This window comes from Suricata suricatta, chromosome 9 (genome assembly GCF_006229205.1).
Source record: "Suricata suricatta isolate VVHF042 chromosome 9, meerkat_22Aug2017_6uvM2_HiC, whole genome shotgun sequence".
Taxonomy (NCBI): Eukaryota; Metazoa; Chordata; class Mammalia; order Carnivora; family Herpestidae; genus Suricata; species Suricata suricatta.
The window spans coordinates 8,962,909-8,981,515 of record NC_043708.1 but is presented as its reverse complement, the minus strand read 5'-3'; the positions used below and the strand labels follow the sequence as shown (position 1 = coordinate 8,981,515).

At 50.5% G+C, this 18,607-nt stretch overlaps 1 long non-coding RNA gene across 1 annotated transcript; it reads right to left on the bottom strand.

Moving 5' to 3' along the window:
* Positions 1–3,693: 3,693 nt before the first annotated feature.
* LOC115300859 lies at positions 3,694–5,115 on the bottom strand. Its single transcript, XR_003912890.1, has 2 exons — positions 5,001–5,115; positions 3,694–3,937 (listed from the first exon to the last, which is right to left on the bottom strand). It is a non-coding gene; the product is annotated as an uncharacterized LOC115300859 (long non-coding RNA).
* Positions 5,116–18,607: the final 13,492 nt, after the last annotated feature.

Genomic DNA, 18,607 nt, shown 5'->3' with positions numbered 1-18,607 from the left:
GTATTATGTCACAGGAGTCCTTGTTTATCCAAAGGATTTTCCACGTAAATAAAGACATTTGCAAATTGATTTAGATTAATCAGGTGTGACTGCTGGGTAAACAGAGGGGAAACGCTGTCCCTGAGATCCGGGCACTAGAACAACCAGGACCCTGTGCACAGGCCTGAGCCACCGGCGGCCTCGGCGGCAGGACTTCTGTGGTCTAGGAGCGAAGATGAAAACCAGAGAGGAAAAGAAACCCGAAAATATGAAAAACATCTTGGGTATAATCCCAAAAGACACGGCTGGACTCAAAGGTCACCCTAGAGATGTGAGTTTAAAATACGGCCTCCCCAGAACCCCAAGGCGAGGGATTTCTACCTTCTGGACTTTTCCCACTCCTTCTGCCTTCCCCCGACACATACAAACAGACACAAGCACACAGACATGCACGCGCATGCGTGCGCGCACACACAAACACACGCACACACACCGGAGCACAGGGTCACTGCACATTTAAAGTGTTCTTATATTTTTTATTTTTAACTTAAAAAATTTTTTAACTGTTTACTTTTGAGAGAGACAGAGCATGAGCAGGGGAGAAAGAGAGAGAGAGGGAGATACAGAATTAGAAGCAGGCTCCAGGGTCTGAGCTGTCAGCACAGAGCCCGACACGGGGCTCAAACCCACGAACCGTGAGATTATAACCTGGGCTGAAGTCAGACGCTTAACTAACTGAGCCACCCAGGAGCCCCTATTTTTATTTTTTTAATGTTTATTTTGTTTTTGAGAGAGAGAGAGAGAGAGAGAGAGAGAGAGAGAGTGAGCAGGGGAGGGGCAGAAAGAGGGGCACAGAACCCGATGTGGGGCTCGAACTCACAAACCAGGAGATCATGACCTGAGCCAAAGTGAGACGCTTAACCATCTGAGCCCCCAGGCACCCCTGCAAGTCTTTCTAGAGAACTCACTGCCAGCCCCCGGGCTACATTCCTGTCTTCCTTCTCCTCACAACAGCCCTTCAAGGCAGTTGCTGCTAATCCCATTTTGCACACAGGAAGACTGAGCCCCAGAGATGTGGAGCGTCTGGCTCAAGACCCCGCAGTTGGCCAGCAGCCCAGCAGGGAGACTAAACCCTCCTCTGAGCCCCACATCCCGACCCCCTTTTCCCAGCAAAAGACACGAATCCACTTGTGTTCCGGCCACACTGAAAGTGCTAAGGATAGTGGAGTGAACAAAGCAGACCGTGCCCTCGGGGAGGCGGGGACACGCGGAGATGTTGGCCGAGGCTACAGACTTCCAGGCAGAAGACGAGTAAGTTCCAGGCATCTAAGGCGCAGCATGACAAGGGTGCTTAACAACACTGTATCAAGTACTCGCGCGTTGCTAAGAGAGTAGATCTTGAGGGTTCTCACCGCAAAAAAACAACCCCAAAAAACGAAGGGTAATTACATGACCGGAGGCGGTGTCAGCTAAAGCTTCGGTGATCATCGTTTTGCAACACAGATGCGTATCAAACCACCAGACTGTATGCCTTCTGCTTACCCAACGCTGTAACCTCAATTCTGCCTCAATGAGGCAGGTGAGGGAGCTAAAACAATGCGTGTTGCTTGGTTCCATTAATATGAAACGTCCCCCAAAGGCAAATCTGAAGAGAGAGAAAGGAGATTATTGTTTGCCTAAGGCTGGGATGGGAATGGGGATGACGGTACACGGGCACCAGAATTCTGGGGGGATGGAAATGTTCTAAAATTAGACTGTGGTGCCAGGGGCTCAGCTCCGTAAACAAAAATCGGTGAAGCGCGCACTTCAGACAGGTGAGTGTTACAATATGGACACTGCTCCTCCACCCGCTGTTAACAACCGCGGCAACCCCAGAGCAGCAGGACCCCCACCCTCGGGAGCTCCGGCCTCCTCCCGGCTGCTCCTCCCCACGGGATGAGCGTCTGCTTCCGTCCGGGATGGAACTCTAATGGGCACTGAATCCCCGGGGGGCTGGGACTGGGCGTCTGTGAATCTCCAGTGGGGGCGCATTTCCAAGCAGCCTTTTTCCCCTCTTGCGAATCAGTTGTTGGAGTCTGTCCACACGTCACCTCTGTCCTGCTTACCTGGAGGGTGAGTTCAGGAAGGGGACCGGCAAGCCAGATGGGCAGTGCCCCGCCGAGCCACCTGCTCCGCTCCCTGGGCACCTGCCGTCCTGGGGGCCAGCCCGCAGAGAGAGGCCGCGGCATCAGTATCAGTCTTGTCGGCCTGTGGCTTTCCAGTCTTCTCTCCCCGGTAACTTCTCAGTTCCCAACAGGAGCAGGGAAGAGTGATCAGGTCGAACCACATGAAACTGCCAACAGTCCAGGTCCAAACGGTAGAAGATGGCCATTTGCGACCATTCAATCTAACGTTTCTCCAGTGCACTCAGACCCTAACACTAACCAGTGGTGTTCAAACTTAGATCATGCCGGGATCTCCTGGGGATTCAGTAAAACTAGGAAGGCCCAGCCCCAGTGGCCTTGATCCGTTCTCTAGGAACGGCTGCACACATGGAAGACTGAGAAGCCCGGCTACAGGGCAAGCATGAAGTTGACGGCTCTGTTCACTCCGTTGCAGTTCTGAGACTGCCCACGGGGTCCTCTGGGCCCGGCCTGAGCCACCTGCTATGCGGGCTCCAGCAACTGTTACATTTTCGGAAACTGTGTGAGCCATTAGTTAAACACAGTTGTTAAAAATCAAATTACATGCATTTATGATTAAGTAAACTGTATTAAAAACACAGGTCATGCATACTCAAAAGTCATCATTTCCTGATCATTTTAGTGCATTTTATTATCATCTGTGCTTGGGGGCTCTTTACGTCCATTGCTATCAGTGAGCTGGAAATACATCCCCATTTCACAGATGAAAAAACTGAGGTTTGGAGAGTACCTGACTTTCCCAAGATCTCAGAGCCACAGACTGTTGACCTAGGAGCCCAGGTTTTTAACCAACTGATCTATTAGGCTCTTTCTGTGGACCTTTCCTGGGCTTGAGGCATGAATCTCCACCCACCTTCCTGGAAAGCACCACCCTCCCAACCCCCACCCATGACTGGCCCTCCCCTAGGATCGCACCCTTGGCCCTGCCCACAGCCTAAAGGGCAAGGTCAGGTTCCTCAGCACTGCTGGTGGGGGAGCTTTGGTGCCCAAGTCTGGTCTCTTGCAGGGTCTCCCCACCAATGAATGTCACTATGTTGAATATATGCACATTTAAACAAGTTAAGTTAAATATGCTGAGTGTTCCTGAAGGTGAAAAAAGTCAGAAAGAGATGCCAGTCTTGAAGTGGGAGGGAAGCCTGCAGGGTGGGGGTGGTAGGCTGAGCAGAGGCATCGAGAGAAGTGGGCGAGAGGGGGGGGAGGGGCTGTGCAACCCCGCCTGGCAGTGTTCTGCACCCCTCCCCCACCCCCACTCATCCAGGATGCTCAGTCTCTCAAGGAGGCTGGGAAGGAGGGTGGAAGGAGGCCCGCAAAGGAAGGGGCACCGGGGGATTTGCAGTCTGCTTTGCCCTCACCTTCCTGCCTGCTTTCCAGAATGTTGGGTCAGGGATGGTTCTGCCTCCACATGCCACGCCCACTCAGTCCAAGACAAGGAAACACTCGTACCAAGAACTTCCTCATATGATTCTAGTATTGTTTAAAACGTGAAAGTGGGGGGAAAAAGAAAAAGAAAGAAAAAGGTCATGACCAGTGATTGACACAGTGCTAACAGCAAGATAAGGGTGTTTTATTTTCTTCTTTTGGCTCACCCTCTTTTTTTCTACAATGAGACTGTACATTTTTTAATACTGATGAAGAAACAAGTTATATTTAGAGAAGAAGGAGGGAGGGGCGGGCGAATAAACAGCAGAAGAAATGATTGCAGCAATTATGCAATTAATTAGCTTCGGGACAAAACATTGTCACATTAAATAATGTATCACTTTTGCCCAATTGCCCTGTAAGGAAGAAGCACAGACATTGTTAATCCCATGTAAAAAGCAGGAGAAAAGGCTAATTCATAATGGCTAAGAAAGGGAAGCAACCTAAGCATCCATGAATGAATGAAGGGATAAACGAAAGGTGATATGTATACAACATATAATGAAATATTATTCACCCCTAATAAAGCAGGAGGTCTTGCCTTGATGAGCTTGGAGGAATGATGCTAAGTGAAAGAAACCAGACATTGATCTCACTCTTAAGTGGAATCTTTTTTGTTTAATTACGTATTTATTTTTGATAGAGAGAGACAGCGCGAACAGGGGAGGGTTCGGAGAGAGAGGGAGACACAGAATCCGAAGCAGGCTCCAGGCTCTGAGCTGTCAGCACAGAGCCCGACATGGAGCTCAAACCCACGAACTGTGAGATCATGATGCTTAACCAACTGAGCCACCCAGGCGCCCCTCCTAAGTGGAGTCTTAAAAAGTCAAGAGCATAGAAGCAGAAGGTGGAATGACAGCTGTCAGGAGCTGGGGTTGGGGGTAAACAGGGAGATTTTAGCCAAAGGCGACAATGTTTCAGTTGCACCTGCAGATCTAACAGCTCGGGAACTTCAGTGAACGAAGCGTAGTGTATACAGTAAAACTTGGATTGGAGTAACTTGTTCTGTGAGTGTCCGTAAGACGAGCAAACTGCTAATAAATTTTAACTTGATAAATGAGTGGTGTCCTGCAATATGAGTCCTATGTGACGCCTGATGTCATATGATCAGTCGCAACGGAGACAATGGTTCTTGCAATTTGCTTTGATATACAAGTGCTTTGGATTACTAGTGTGCTTCCGGAATGGGTTACACTTACAAACCGAGGTTTTACTGTATGTGAAATTTGTCAAGGGGATAGATCATAAGTGTTCTCACCACACACACACACACACACACACACACACACAGAAGTAACTATGTGAAGTGATGGGCGTGTGTCAATTAGCTTGATTGTAGTGATCATCTCACAATATTTACACATATCAAAACATCACGATGCTCACATTAATATATACAATATTATTTGTTGGTTATACCTCAGTAAAGCTGGCAAAGATGGAGTGACCGGGCTGGGGGCTCTTAATGTTTCCAAGGTCAAGGTGAGGGTCCAGGGCTGAGTCAGGATGCGATCTGAAGCCTCTCAATTCTAAAACCAGGATTCCTGCTGTTGAGTTGAAGGTACTCTCTGCACAAGTGACATGTGTGGAATGTCTGGCCCCAAACAACCCCTCCCGACTTCCCCAGATCCAGACAGGGACCCTCCGGGCCATGGACGTTGGGGCATCTTTGTCCTCTGACCACTGATGTTTTCTGGGGGGCTGGGGGCATCTGATTCAGGTGAGGCTGATCAGAGTTTCGTCTGCTAGAATCTGGAATGGGTCGTGGGGAATAGAAAGTGTGATGGGGGACAGAGGAAGGAGGAACCATGTGTTTGCCCAATGATTGGGGAACAGAGAACAACACTGCTCTGCAGGCATATACAAATAAAGACAAAACATAGAAAGGAACTCGGATGAGAGATGAAGGGAAAATCTGAGCGACCCTCTAAGCCCTTCATCTAGCTTAGCTTCCCTTGTTCTACATCCTTAAATAACTGCCGTTAGTGGACTGAGCTCATATCGGCACTCACAGCCAGAAGAATACAAACTAGTGATTTATTAAAGCATATTTGACTTCTAAACTCATCGCTTTAATTTCCTAGGAGCCTTATCTTTACTGCAAGCATTTACATTATTTCTCACGAAACAACCAAGAGTAAATATGATATTTATCAGCAAAGCCCAGAATCAATCCTCGTATAGGAATGAAACAATGACACTTGTTATATTCACTAGAGAACCTACTGAGTACAATAAGGTAAAGAAAAGAAATCAGGGAAATAAGTATTGGAAATGAACAGGCAAATTTATTATAGATTTCCAATGACATTACTGACCACCTAGGATATCCCCAAAGTCAACTGAAAAGTCACGCTGAACCAATAGGAGTTTGGTGAGGTAGGTTGGATATAATAAAATAAGTCAGTAAGCTATTTATCTGTATGCCAATAAAAAAAAAAAAACCTATTGTAATGCATAATGGAAAAAAGGTCCCACTACCAATAGCAATGAGAATAAATCCAGTGAGCATTATGAAATATATATGCAAAGTACCATAAAACTTTACTAAGGAACAAGAAAGAAACATTAAATACAAAGGTATACCCTGAAGTCAACTGCATTACTGGCCACTATTCTTCATCCCTCTCTGCATCCATTCATTACCGTGGCCTCACTGTGGGCAGACTACTCCTTCAACCCTTGGTGCTGGGCTTGACCATGTGGCTGGATTTGGCCAACAGCACATGAACGTAAGTGATAATGTAACCATTCCGACCCCAGGTCTTAAGAGCCTTCTCCTTGCCTTTCTGTATCTCAGCCATTGCCTCAAGAGAAGGTGCCCCAGACCTGGAGCCCAGAAGGAAGGAAAGGGGAGCAGACTTGAGCCCCAACTTCAGTGACGAGTTAAGTCCAACCAGAGGCATCTGTAACTTGAAGCAGAGCCACCCAGCCAAACCAAGCTCAAGTCAGCCAGTCTGCAGCCAACTCAGAGACTTGGAAGCAATAACAAATGCAGGTGTTTCAAACTGAGTTCCAGGACGCTTTGTTACACGGTAAGAGCTAACCGATAAACTCCATCTTCCTGGATGGTGATATTCAATGTTATAAAGATGTACCATCTCTACAAATTAATCTACAAAGCTAAGTGTGAGTGCAGTCAAAATACCAACAGATATTTATTCCTCTGGGATTTTAAATGTACATTGTATAACAAATTTAACAACTAAAATTATCAGGAAAACACCAAACTAATGGAGGAGAACAAGATCTTACCCCATCAGTTATTAAGAGATACCACACAAGTAGATGGTTACACAACATGGTAACAAGTGAATTAATGGAACACAACCAAGGGGCATAAAGGTATAGATGGATGAGAGAGAGGGAGAGAGGGAGGGCTGGGATTGAGAGAGAGAGAGAGACAGAGGATCAATATGATGCCACAGACACATAGAAATGATGCTATTTTACAAATTAATAGTGGGGGTGATAGATTATATAGTAAATAGCATCGGAAGAACTGGCCATTACTTTGAAAATATAAAATTAAATTCCTACATCACCTTAGATACAAAAATAAATTCCAGATGGATTAAAGACCTAAATGTAATAAATGCAACTATAAACGTACTCAAAGAAATTACAGATAACTGTATCATAGTGTTGGGGTAGGGCAGGCCCTTCTAAGCAAGACATAGCCCAGCAGCCATTAAGAAATGGATTCACTGCGGGGCGCCTGGGTGGCTCAGTCGGTTAGGCCTCCGACTTCAGCTCAGGTCAGATCTCATGCTCGTGGGTTCGAGCCCCGCGTCGGGCTCTGTGCTGACAGCTAGCTCAGAGCCTGGAGCCTGCTTCCAGTTCTGTGTCTCCTTCTCTCTCTCTGCCCCTCCCCCTCTTATGCTCTGTCTCCCTCTGTATCAAAAATAAATAAAACATTAAAAAAATTAAAAAAAAAAGAAATAGATTCACTGGGGCCCCTGGGTGGCTCAGTCGGTTAAGCATCTGGCTTCGGCTCAGGTCATGATCTCGTGGTTGTGAGTTCGAGCCCCATGTCAGGCTCTGTGCTGACAGCTCAGAGCCTGGAGCGTGCTTTGGATTCTGTCTCTCTCTCTCTCTCTCTCTCTCTCTCTCTCTCTCTCTCTCTGTCTCTCTCTGTCTCTCTCTCTCTCTCTCTCTCTCTCTCTCGCTCTGTGCTGACAGCTCAGAGCCTGGAGCCTGCTTTGGATTCTGTCTCTCTCTCTCTCTCTCTCTCTCTCTCTCTCTGTCCCTTCCCAACTCAGACTCTGTCTCTCTCTAAAAAAATAAACAAACATTAAAAAAACATAGATTCACTGGGGCGCCTATGTGGCTCAGTCTGTTAAGAGTCTGACTCTAGATTTCAGCTCAGGTGATGATCTCACAGTTCATGAGATCAAACCCCTGCACTGGCAGTACGGAGCTTACTTAGGATTCTCTCTCCTCCTCTCTGCCCCCCTCTCCTGCTTTCATTGTCTCTCTCAAAATAAATAAAAACTCAAAAGAAAAGGAAAGAAATAGATTCACAGATTTTACTCTGTAATGAAACGTTCTCTATAGAAAAAGGCCATTGACCAAGTTAAAACACGAACGGCAGCTTTGAGAGGAAATATCAGTACCGTATATATAGGACGCAGGCCTCATTGCCCTGACTCAACTCAAAGCTCTAACAGTAAGAAAAGGGCCAAATGTCCCGTAGAAAAATAGGGAAGGTGTGACGGGCGGTTCAGGAATGCCATCAAGCAGTGACAAAGTAATCCAACCCTCTAGCCCCGCACACATCCACGGCTGGCCCCTGCCGTGTGGGGGCGTGGGGCTGGGGCAAGTCCGAAGCAAGGTTCTGGCCCTCAGGGCCTCCCCCAGTGCGGCCGCCGAAGGGCTCCAGGCACCGCGGTCTGGGGAGTTAACTGCAACAGCTCAGGAACGGCGCCTCACCAGCAGCAAGGAAATGTGCGTCGGGACGCGAGGTACGTGGGTTCCCCCTGACGGCAGATGGTGATGCTGTGACTAACGAAGACAGAAGGTCATGAGCTGTCCACGATGGACCGGATCATGAGCACAGACACATACGAGATGCCTGGGACTTCCGAACTCTGGACAGAGGGCATCCCCCTCGGGGAAAAGCACTGGGGAGAAAGGAGATGTTCACCCCTCACTCCGCACTTCGGTGTGGTTCAGAATTATATTCTGGCCTGGCTGATTTATATGATCCTAAGAGAAAGAAAGTAAACATGGAGGAATGCCGGGGTGGCTCAGTCAGTGGGGCGTCCGACTTGGCTCAGGTCATGATCTCACAGTCAGGGAGTTCGAATCCCACGTCGGGCTCCGTGCTGACAGCTCAGAGCCTGGAGCCTGCGTCCAATTGTGTGTCTCCCTCTCTCTCTGCCCCTCCCCCACTTGCACTCTGTCTCTCTCTCAAAAATAAATATTTTAAAAGATAAATAAACATTTAAAAATTTTTAAAAAGAAAGTAATCATGGAAATGAATGAATCCTTGGGTTTTAGCAGAGCATAGGCTTGGCTACAGACACAGATGGAGATGGAGAGATAATGCTAGAGAGACCCAGGCATGGGCGCCGACGGAGAGATGATGCGGATATGATCAGATATGGAGAGATACAGACCTAGATTTTAACCCCCTCATCACTTCCTGTTTTAAAATTCATGGTCTTGAACACCCAGCAGCCCTCCCCATGTGACCCACAGAGCTGTGCGCATCTTAAGCTGTGGAGGGCGCTGTCACAATTTATGACATAATCAGCCTCATTAGCCTGGTCCTGTGACATCTTTGTCTCAGTGAGGACGCTGGGAGCGTCATTCTGAGGGGAAGAAAAGCCAGGATCAGTCCCTCTTAATGAGCATTGTGCCGCTAAAGTCCCCCTAATCCGGCCCTGCTGCCCTCACCCCCGGATTCAGTCCCTCTATTGTCCCTGCAGGGCTGCCCCCCTCCCCCAGCCTCTGTCAATTCCACCTGCACATCCTTTGTGTGGCCCCCTTGGAAAAGCCCATAGGGCATGAATCTTTAAAGCTTTATTAATTCTGGTCTTTCCTGACCTCATCGCTTTCCTTACCCAGTAGAGTAACACCAAGGACATATGTACTATATGCCCAGGGCCCTATTTATACGTGGCACCCCGTTTAGTCCTGGGGCCTCAGGGAACGGCGGGTGTCACCAATCCCTCTGCACAGGTGTGAAGACTGAGGGAGGCCCAGGGGCCAAGGGGCAGCCTCCACGCCCTCCTAGGGCCTCGCTGTGCCCTGCACACACCTCTCTCTCTCTCTCTCTCTCTGCATTGCTCACGGTCTCCAAAGAATTCCGGTTTCAGAGCCTGCCCCCTGCCCTGGTGGGAGCTCTGCCCTGCTCATCTTAGCACCCCCGGCTCCCAGCAAAGGGCAGAGGGCAAAGGGCAAAGGTGTTGGAGGAGAAAAGGGCCAGACAGGAACCGAGGGGATAAAGCGAGGGAGAGAGGGGGGAGAAGAAAATCCAAAGGGGACAAGCCAAGTGAGGCCCGACGCAGGGCCCCGAGAGCAGGCGGAGCCGGCTGGAGGCCCCTGGGAGGCCAAGAAAGAGATGGTCCCATTGCAAAATGAACCCCTGTCCCGATGCTGGCTAAAAACAGTGCCGTTCCCACGGGGACTCTGCATTCACACGGCGTCTCCTGTGGACCTGGGGCCCAGGGGTCAGTTAAGGCTCCTCCATGTGCTGCCCCAGTGTCCAGAATGTTCCATCCTGCAGGTCTGCCCCGGGCCCGGGGCTCTGGGCCCTCTGGCCTTGCTCACAGCACCATCCAGTGCACCTCACACTCAACCCCAAAGCGGTTGGGGGTCTGCTTGAAGGCCTGGGCCTGGACCTCCACCTCTTCTCGCCGGCCTGACCTGACCTGACCCGTCTCCGGGTGCTCTGGGCACGCCCGGGGTGCCCCCGTCCTGGACTCTGTGTCCAGCTGGCCCTCCCCTCCCAGTCGCAGCCCGTTCCAGTGAGATCCTGGACATGCCCCTGCTCCTCCCTGAGCCTCCGTTCCTCTCTGGAACATTCTTTGCTCTATCTCACCCATGATCACAAGCATCCAGTGGGAAAACACCTCGCTTCAAGAACCAAGCACGCGGTCGTGGAGCCTGTAACTGGCCCCCGAGATGGTCCATCAGGGGTCTGTAAAAAGAGTGCTTAGATGCGCTATTCCACAAGCAAAAATATGGACTGTTGGCAACATCATATTCTGCCGTTTCACATTCAGTTCATCTGGAGAGCCCACGCATCCCTCCCTCTCTCGGGGACCAGAGGGGGAAAAAGTGGCTTTCGTGCTTCCAAGACTGCTGTAATCCGCCCTGGAGAGAACACAGGGGCATGAGTTATTAGCTCTGTTTTAGACTTGAGGCAAGCGTATCTCTGAGAGATTACCCAGCTCGCCGTGTCACCGGGCTCGAGGGGCCTCGGGAAGCAGAGCCAAGCTCGTCACTCTCCATCCCCAGAGGAGAGCTCGCCCCACCACCGCCCTGCCCCGCCTGCATTTTCTGCTGCCTTCTATCGGCAGTCACATAATTTGGACCAAACACAGACCAACCCCTCAGGACACGAGGCAGCCTCCATGATTCAACTGAATGGGATCGAAATGACTGAAAATACGCTCCTTTCCAGGGAGGATCCAAACAAAAGCAACGGCGAACGACAGAGCCTTCTATCATTCTGGCAACAGATGCTTCTGGGGAGAGGCGGCGTGCAAGAGATTGCTGCCCCCTGGGTCGCTTCACCCCTGCTCTGAAAAACCAGTCGCTTGTAAGAGGCAAATGCATCCAGGTTTCCAGGGACAGTGACAAGAACGCCCACGCACTGGAAAGAATGAGCATCCTTAAGGTCACCCCCACCCCACCTCACCTCCGCTTTGCGGCAAAGAGCACACTCACCCTCGGTGGCTGGCTGCCTGGCGGTCACCTCCATCCCGCGAAGATGTTGGTCAGCATCCAAATGACCCCTCTACTTGGACGCCCTCAGCTCGGCTCAGCCTGGAGACTGTTGCTACGTGTGGGGAAGGCTTCTCCCCCAAGCGCCGAATGTCATAACAGGCGGTGAGAAGCCTGCGCGTGCCAGGGGACGTCCTGCAGACCCGGCTCCTGGATCATTGAAAAGGGAACAACAGGGCATCTGGCCAGGACTGGAACCTTCCAGTGGAGAGACGGAGAAGCTGCGGGGTGGGGAAACGCAGGCCCTTCTGGAATAAAAGGAAGGGTAGCAGTGCTCAAGTTGGGTGTTCAAGGGTCTCCTCTGAACCAAGAAATGAAGGGAGGAAAAGAAACTCAGCCCCCAGGGGTCAGATGGCTGTGGTTTCCCGGCGCCTCCCTGTCGGTACCTCCTTCCTGAGCCCCCAGCTCCTCGTCAATCAAGCGCAAGAAATAACTGTCCCTGCTTCTAGGGGGAGGGTGCGGAGAGGCCTGGATATACAGCGTGTGAATGTCCCCAAGTTGCCTCTGGTTCTCAGCCCATGGTGGCTGTCACCAGCGGCGTACTCAGGCCGAGGCCCATGAAGATGCTAACGGAACGTCTAAATGGCGGAAGGCCAGATGGGCCGTGTTGATCAAGAAAACTGGAAGTCACTGAAGAAACCCGACATGTGGGGGGCACCTGGGTGGCTCAGTCGGTTAAGCATCTGACTTCAGCTCGGGTCATGATCCCATGGATTCTGAGTTCAAGTCCCCGCGTCGGGCTCTGTGATGACAGCTCAGAGCCTGGAGCATGTTTCGGATTCTGTGTCAGAACCTCCCTGCTTGTGCTCTCTCTGTCTCTGTCTCTCAAAAATAAATATTAAAAAAAAAAAAAGAAATCCAACATCTGGTAAGCCCGATCTACCAAAACATTGCTTCCATTGGTAAAGATCATCAAAGGGGGTGTTACAGACCAAATCGTGCCTGCCTCTAAAATTCATTGGTTGAAGCCCTAACCCCACATGACTGTATTTGGAAGTAGGGCCTTTCAGGAGGTAACTGAGGTTAAATGAGGTCATAAGGATGGGGCCCTTGTCCGATAGGATTGGTGTCCTGATGAGGAAGAGACTCGAGGAGTCCCTGCACGCAGACGAAGGGCTATATGACAACAACGTGAGGCAGCTGGCTGCAATCCAGGAAACCTGACCTCCCAGCACCTTGATCTTGGACTTCCAGCCTCCAGAACTGAGAAGTAAAGGTCTGTCCTTGAAGCCACCCAGTTCATACTATTTTGTTTTGGCCATGATGGCGAAAGTACAGGGTCACCAGTCCCATCTGTCATCTGTTACTTGCTCTGTAAGAGTCATCTTTCTGCCCGGTGGCTGCCTTGGGGTGAACCTCAGGGCTCAGAGCATCACAACACGTAGGTCATCCTCAGTGTGACCCGGAGGTGAGTGTCCAAGGGAGAGGTCACCTGCAGACCTTCTCAGAACAGTGAACAAGTTAGAGAAACACTGCACTGAGAATTGGGTTCACAGAGTCCTCCTTTTCCTACCTCCCGGAGTGGGCTCCATGGTGGCCCCCAAGACGTGTCCACATCGAAACCCTGGGAACCTCTGAATGTAAGGTGGAAAAAGCATCTTTGTAGATGTCACGGGGAGATCATCTTGGATTGGGGGGGCGTGGCTAAATGCAATGAAAGTGTCCTTATAAGAAGAGGAGATCAGACACAGAGACCAGGGGAACTGGCCATGCAACAGTGTAGGCAGAGACGGTGTGATGCAGCCATGAGCCCAGGGTGCCTGGGGCCCTTGGAAGCCGGAAGTAAGCAACCCAGCCTCCCTTAGCGCCTTCAGAGGGGGCAGAGCCCCACCAGCACCTTGACTTCAGACTTCTGACCTCCAGAGCTGTGAGAGAATACAGCTCTCTTGTTTTAAGTCACCAAGTTTGTCATAAGGAAGCTGGCAGGCCTCCCCATCCCCTATGTCAATCCCTAAGCTTAGTGTAAAAGACACCCAAAACCTGAGTAGCACGTAACACTGTAACACAAAGTGACTGATGACCACAGTTCTCGTTTCCTGAGGATTTGCTCCGTGTAGACACTGGGGTAAGCGTACTGCATCCATTCTCTCTTTCAGGTGAAGAGAAGGAAGCTCAGGAAGGTTAGGGGACGTGCCCAAGGTCACAAAGCCTACATCTGACAGTTGAAGTAGGTCATGACCTGATAGAATAGTGCCGGAGCGAGGACTGAGGCTGCCCAACTCCAAGGCCAGCAGGGCATTGAATCGGATGCCCAGGTGAAGGCAACAAAGCCTCCATAAGCCCCAACCCGGGGCTCCTTGACCACAAACGGTGTCAGAGTCACCAACCCCGGCACCACCAAGGATGCGGTAGCTCGTCACGCTTTGCGGCAACAGGATGTCATCTCAGCGAACGTTCAAGGGTCTGGGCAATGGCGTCATGCAACACGTGGTCACATGGCAGGACCCCAATCACTCGGCAGAAGTCCGAGTTCCGTGGCACCGGTGGCCGCCCCCGCCTGTCTGCTGCTGATGCTGCAGGCCATCCCGCCTGCAGCTCCGTTACGAGCAAGGAGAGAAACGGGCGCCTGGGGGCTCAGTTGGTTGAGCATCCAACTTCCGCTCAGGTTATGATCTCACAGTTTTTGAGTTCGAGCCCCATGTCAAGCTCTGTGCTGACAGCTAACTCAGAGCCGGAAGCCTGTCTTCAAATTCTGTATCTCCCTCTCTCTGAGCCTGCCCTTCTCGTGCTGTCTCTCTCTGTCTCTCAAAAAAAAAAAAAATAGAGCAAGGAGAGACAGGTGCACACAGATGCCCCTCCCCCTATGCCCAGGAAGGACCACCATAAACCCAGGGTGAGAAGGACATTTATTCCCTCACGCATTCATTCCACACATCGGTCCCAGCTCGTGCAATTAGAAGTAATAACTATATAACTAGTCTGTACACTTTTTTAAAGTTTATTTATTTATGTTGATGGGGGAGGGGCAGAGAAGGAGAGAGAACCTCAAGCAGGTTCAGCTGACAGCTCAGAGCCTGACATGTGCTCAAACTCATGAACCGTGAGATCATGACCTGAGCTGACATCAAGCATCAGATGCTTAACTGACAACCCTCCAGGTGCCCCCCACCCCCCCTGTTTTTTTAGTCTGTACACTCTTCAATCCCTAACATCAACATCTAACTCCCTGCCTGACAGAGGAGATGCTTAGTAAATGTCCTTTGAGCTCAACTAAATTTACAGAAGGGAAGACTGTCACCCAGAGAGGCAAGAATCTGATCCAAGTTCAAACACTGGACTAGAACGCAGAGCCTCTGAACCAGAGGCCAGTGATCACTTCCTGCTTCCTGTCCCCCGAGCAGGTCTGAAAGTCCGATGGGATTTCAGGAGCAGGACCAGGCTTCAGGAAGAAGGATCCACATGGACAGATGCCCAAAGGTGGGGGGAAACGGTGAGTCCGGTCTGGGGCAGGACCAACCCAACCTGCCTGGTCACCAACCTCTGTCCTCCTCTCTGAGAGGCCACACACCCAACTCTCAAAGCTGCAAAGAGTTTTACATAGTTTTCCTGTAAATGTCATGCTATAATGTTTCCAGAAGAAAAATAATGGAAATTTCCTAAGTTCAAGAGAGTCCTCTATTTTTTCCTTGCTGCCTTCTCACAGATCCTAAAATGCAATGCAATGTGGAAACACTAGTTGTGGGGTAGGAAAGAAAAAGTCCCAGGCACCTTAATTAAGTGTCATTATAAACAATTGTAGGATGAGTCAGATTTAGGGGACATGGTTTCAGGGCTGAGCAGGTGTATTCATTTCCTAGGGCTACTACAAGAAATTACGCAAACTTCAAAGTTCTCTTATAATTCTGGAGACCAGAGGTCCACAGTTTAAGTGTTAGCAGGGTCACGGTACCCCTAACCTTCTCAGGGAGACCCCTTCCTTGCCCCCTCCAGCTCTGGGTGGCTCCGGGCGTTCCCTGGCTTGCGAGAGCATCACTCTGCAGGGCCTTCTCCCTGGGGGATCTTCTCTTCTTCTCTTACAAGAACTCCAGTCATTGGGTTTAGTGCCCACCCTAAATCCAGGAGGATTTCATCTTGAGTTCTTTAACTTAATTATATCTACAAAGACCCTTTTTCCCCAATAAGGTCAACATTCACCAGTTCCGGGGGCTAGGACATGGACATATCTTTTGGGGGACACAATGTAGCCCCACTACTGGAAAAGACAGACGAGGTCCAATCCTGTGGAGACCCTATGCTTTCCTGAAAGGGCACAAATGAAATGTCCCACATACGCTTCTAAGAGTCAGTTAGCTCTGTGGCCTGTGTTCTAAAGGAGTCCCTAACACGTGGCAGAGGCCTTATGTCCCTGGCCAGACCAGTGACCAGATCAGATGCTTCCATCCTTCTCAGAGGCAAGATGGATGTGACAGAGGCCAAACAAGAGAGGTAAAGAGTGTCGGAGCTGACAGGACACTGCAGGTACAATCTAAAAGTCCTTACGCTCGGAGCGCCTGGGCGGCTCAGTCGGTTAAGCGTCCGACTCATGATCTCTGCTCAGGTCATGATCTCGCAGTGTGTGAGTTCAAACCCCACACTGGGCTCTGTGCAGACACTGCGGAGCTTGCTTGGGATTGTCTCTCCTCTCTCTCTGCTTGTGCTCTCTCTTAAAATAAATAAAACTTCAAAAAATAAAATAAAATAAAGGTTTCATGCCACCAGGGACTTTGATCAACACGTGGTTACGGGACCCAGGACACTTTCATCAAATCCTGTCACCCTGTCAACAACCCGGGCAGGTGGATAAGGCAGGACGATGACTACTCCTAACAGATGGGGAAACTGAGGCCTAGAGGTTGAGCGTGGCGGCCATGTCCCCCTGAGCCAGGAAGTGGCCGAGGTCTAACTTTTGACTGTTACTCCTGTGTTCTCTCTACCCCATTCCTCCCCACCTTCATGCTTCACCCCCCGATTTCCAAGCCTGACTTTATAAAGATGAGCCATGGCAGAGAGAAAGGAGGAGGCCTGCGCTGTTGCCACAGGGGCCCAGGTCGCAGGAGGGCAGATGCAGACACTCTCCTGCTCCCCGTCACCCTGCACCCAGCTCCACTCTCCCTCTGGCCAGACTTGCCCATCGAGCTCCCAGAAAGAGCAGCAAGTCAAGGGGAGGAAAATCCTTCTTGTCCTCTGGCCTGGTGCTCAGACAGCCACCCCAGCCTCCCCTCCCTGCTGCAGTGCCCACAGGTGGGTGTGGATCCCGCCCACCCAGACAGCACCCTTCCCAGGGCGCGGGGGTTCAGGCTGGCAGGCAGAGCTCAGCAGCTGCTCCCGGCTGCCTTACCCGGAAGGAAGTTCAGTCTGCTCAAGATGGCTGCTCAGCGTCACTCATCGTCAGGGAAACACAAATCAAAACCACGCTGAGATACCACCTCACGCAGGTCAGAGTGGCTAAAATGAACAAATCAAGAGACTACAGATGTTGGCGAAGGTGTGGAGAGATGGGCACCCTCCTACACTGTTGGCTGGAATGTAAACTGGTGCAGCCGCTCTGGAAAACAGTGTGGAGGTTCCTCAAAAAACTATCCATAGAACTCCCTTATGACCCAGCAATAGCCCTGCTGGGGATCTACCCAAGGGATACAGAAGTGCTGATGCATAGGAGCACGTGTACCCCAATGTTCATAGCAGCAATGTCAACAATAGCCAAAACATGGAAGGAGCCTAAATGTCCATCACCTGATGAGTGGATCAAGAAGATGTGGTATATATACACGGTGGAGTATTACATGGCAATGAGGAAGAATGAAATCTGGCCATTTGTAGGAAAGTGGATGGACCTCCAGGGTGTCATGCTAAGCGAAATAAGTCAGGCAGAGGACAGATACCATATGTTTGCACTCATAGGTCTAACAGGAGAAACCTAACAGGGGACCATGGGGAGGGGAAGGGGGGAAAAGAGTTCGGGAGAGGGAGGAAGGCAAACCATGAGAGACTCTTGAATACTGAAAAAAAAAACTGAGGGCTGAAGGGGGAGGAGGAAAGGGGAAGGGGGGTGATGGGCATGGAGGGGGCACTTGCGGGGAAGAGCACTGGGTGTTATATGGAAACCAACTTGGCAATAAACTATGTAAAAAAAAAAAAAAAAGATGGCTGCTTCCTCCCAGGCTGCTGTGGCCTTCCGGCGCCAGTCACTGTTGCCCCTCACGCTGCCACCCCGTTGTCACTCACAGCCTTAGGGCTAACCTCCCTCCACTTGTGATGGGCCCCAGGGAGAAGCTACGAGCAAAGATCCATCCGACTGCAAAGGCCTTGCAAACACTCACCGTCTTCATTATCAAGCTGAGCAGTGCCCGCTCCTTGAGACGAAGCAGCTTAAAGATAAATCCGTGCCAGTGAGTTACTGTAACTCCCCCCAGGTTTACTTTCTGCCAGAGGTTTTGAATGAAGATGATCCCTCTTGATACGGAAAGGGTGAGATTCTATGTCAAAGCCATGGACATCTGTACAGCCGTGGGGGAGGGAGGGAGCAACCGATTTGGGGCAATTCTGTTCCCTGAAGCATTAGAATCTCATGGTCACTGGCAAACTCAAAGCTTGATTTATTTGGGGAGAGGAACATCATGATAGTCGGAGTCTGTATGAAGTCTAAGCACATCCAAGGGTCTTTATAAACTCTTAGAATGCACAAGAGATCAGGCCAAAGTCTCTGTGGCGTGAGAAAGTCTAGAGTGATCCAAGAAGGCTGCCTGGAGGAGGCAGCCTGTGGAGGATTTCGTTACCAGGAAGGACAGGCATCTGGGCCTTGCTTCATGCTGAAACCAACATGCTGCCACACCCAGGAAGAGTGGCTACGATCACAAGAGCAGACAGAGCCAGATACAAATGGAAAGTTCCAGAGCTGGACCAGAGCTGGAGACTTCTGCTCTTCCACTCTTCTCTTCCTGGCTGTGTGATCTGAGGAAAGCGGCTCGATGCCTTTGACCCAGTTCCTCCTCTGTAAAATGGGAAGAACAGACCCCACACGCCCACATCCCATGGTTGCTATAGAGATGAAGTTAATGGCTGCAAAGAAGGGTCTGTGAGCTGCTGAACGC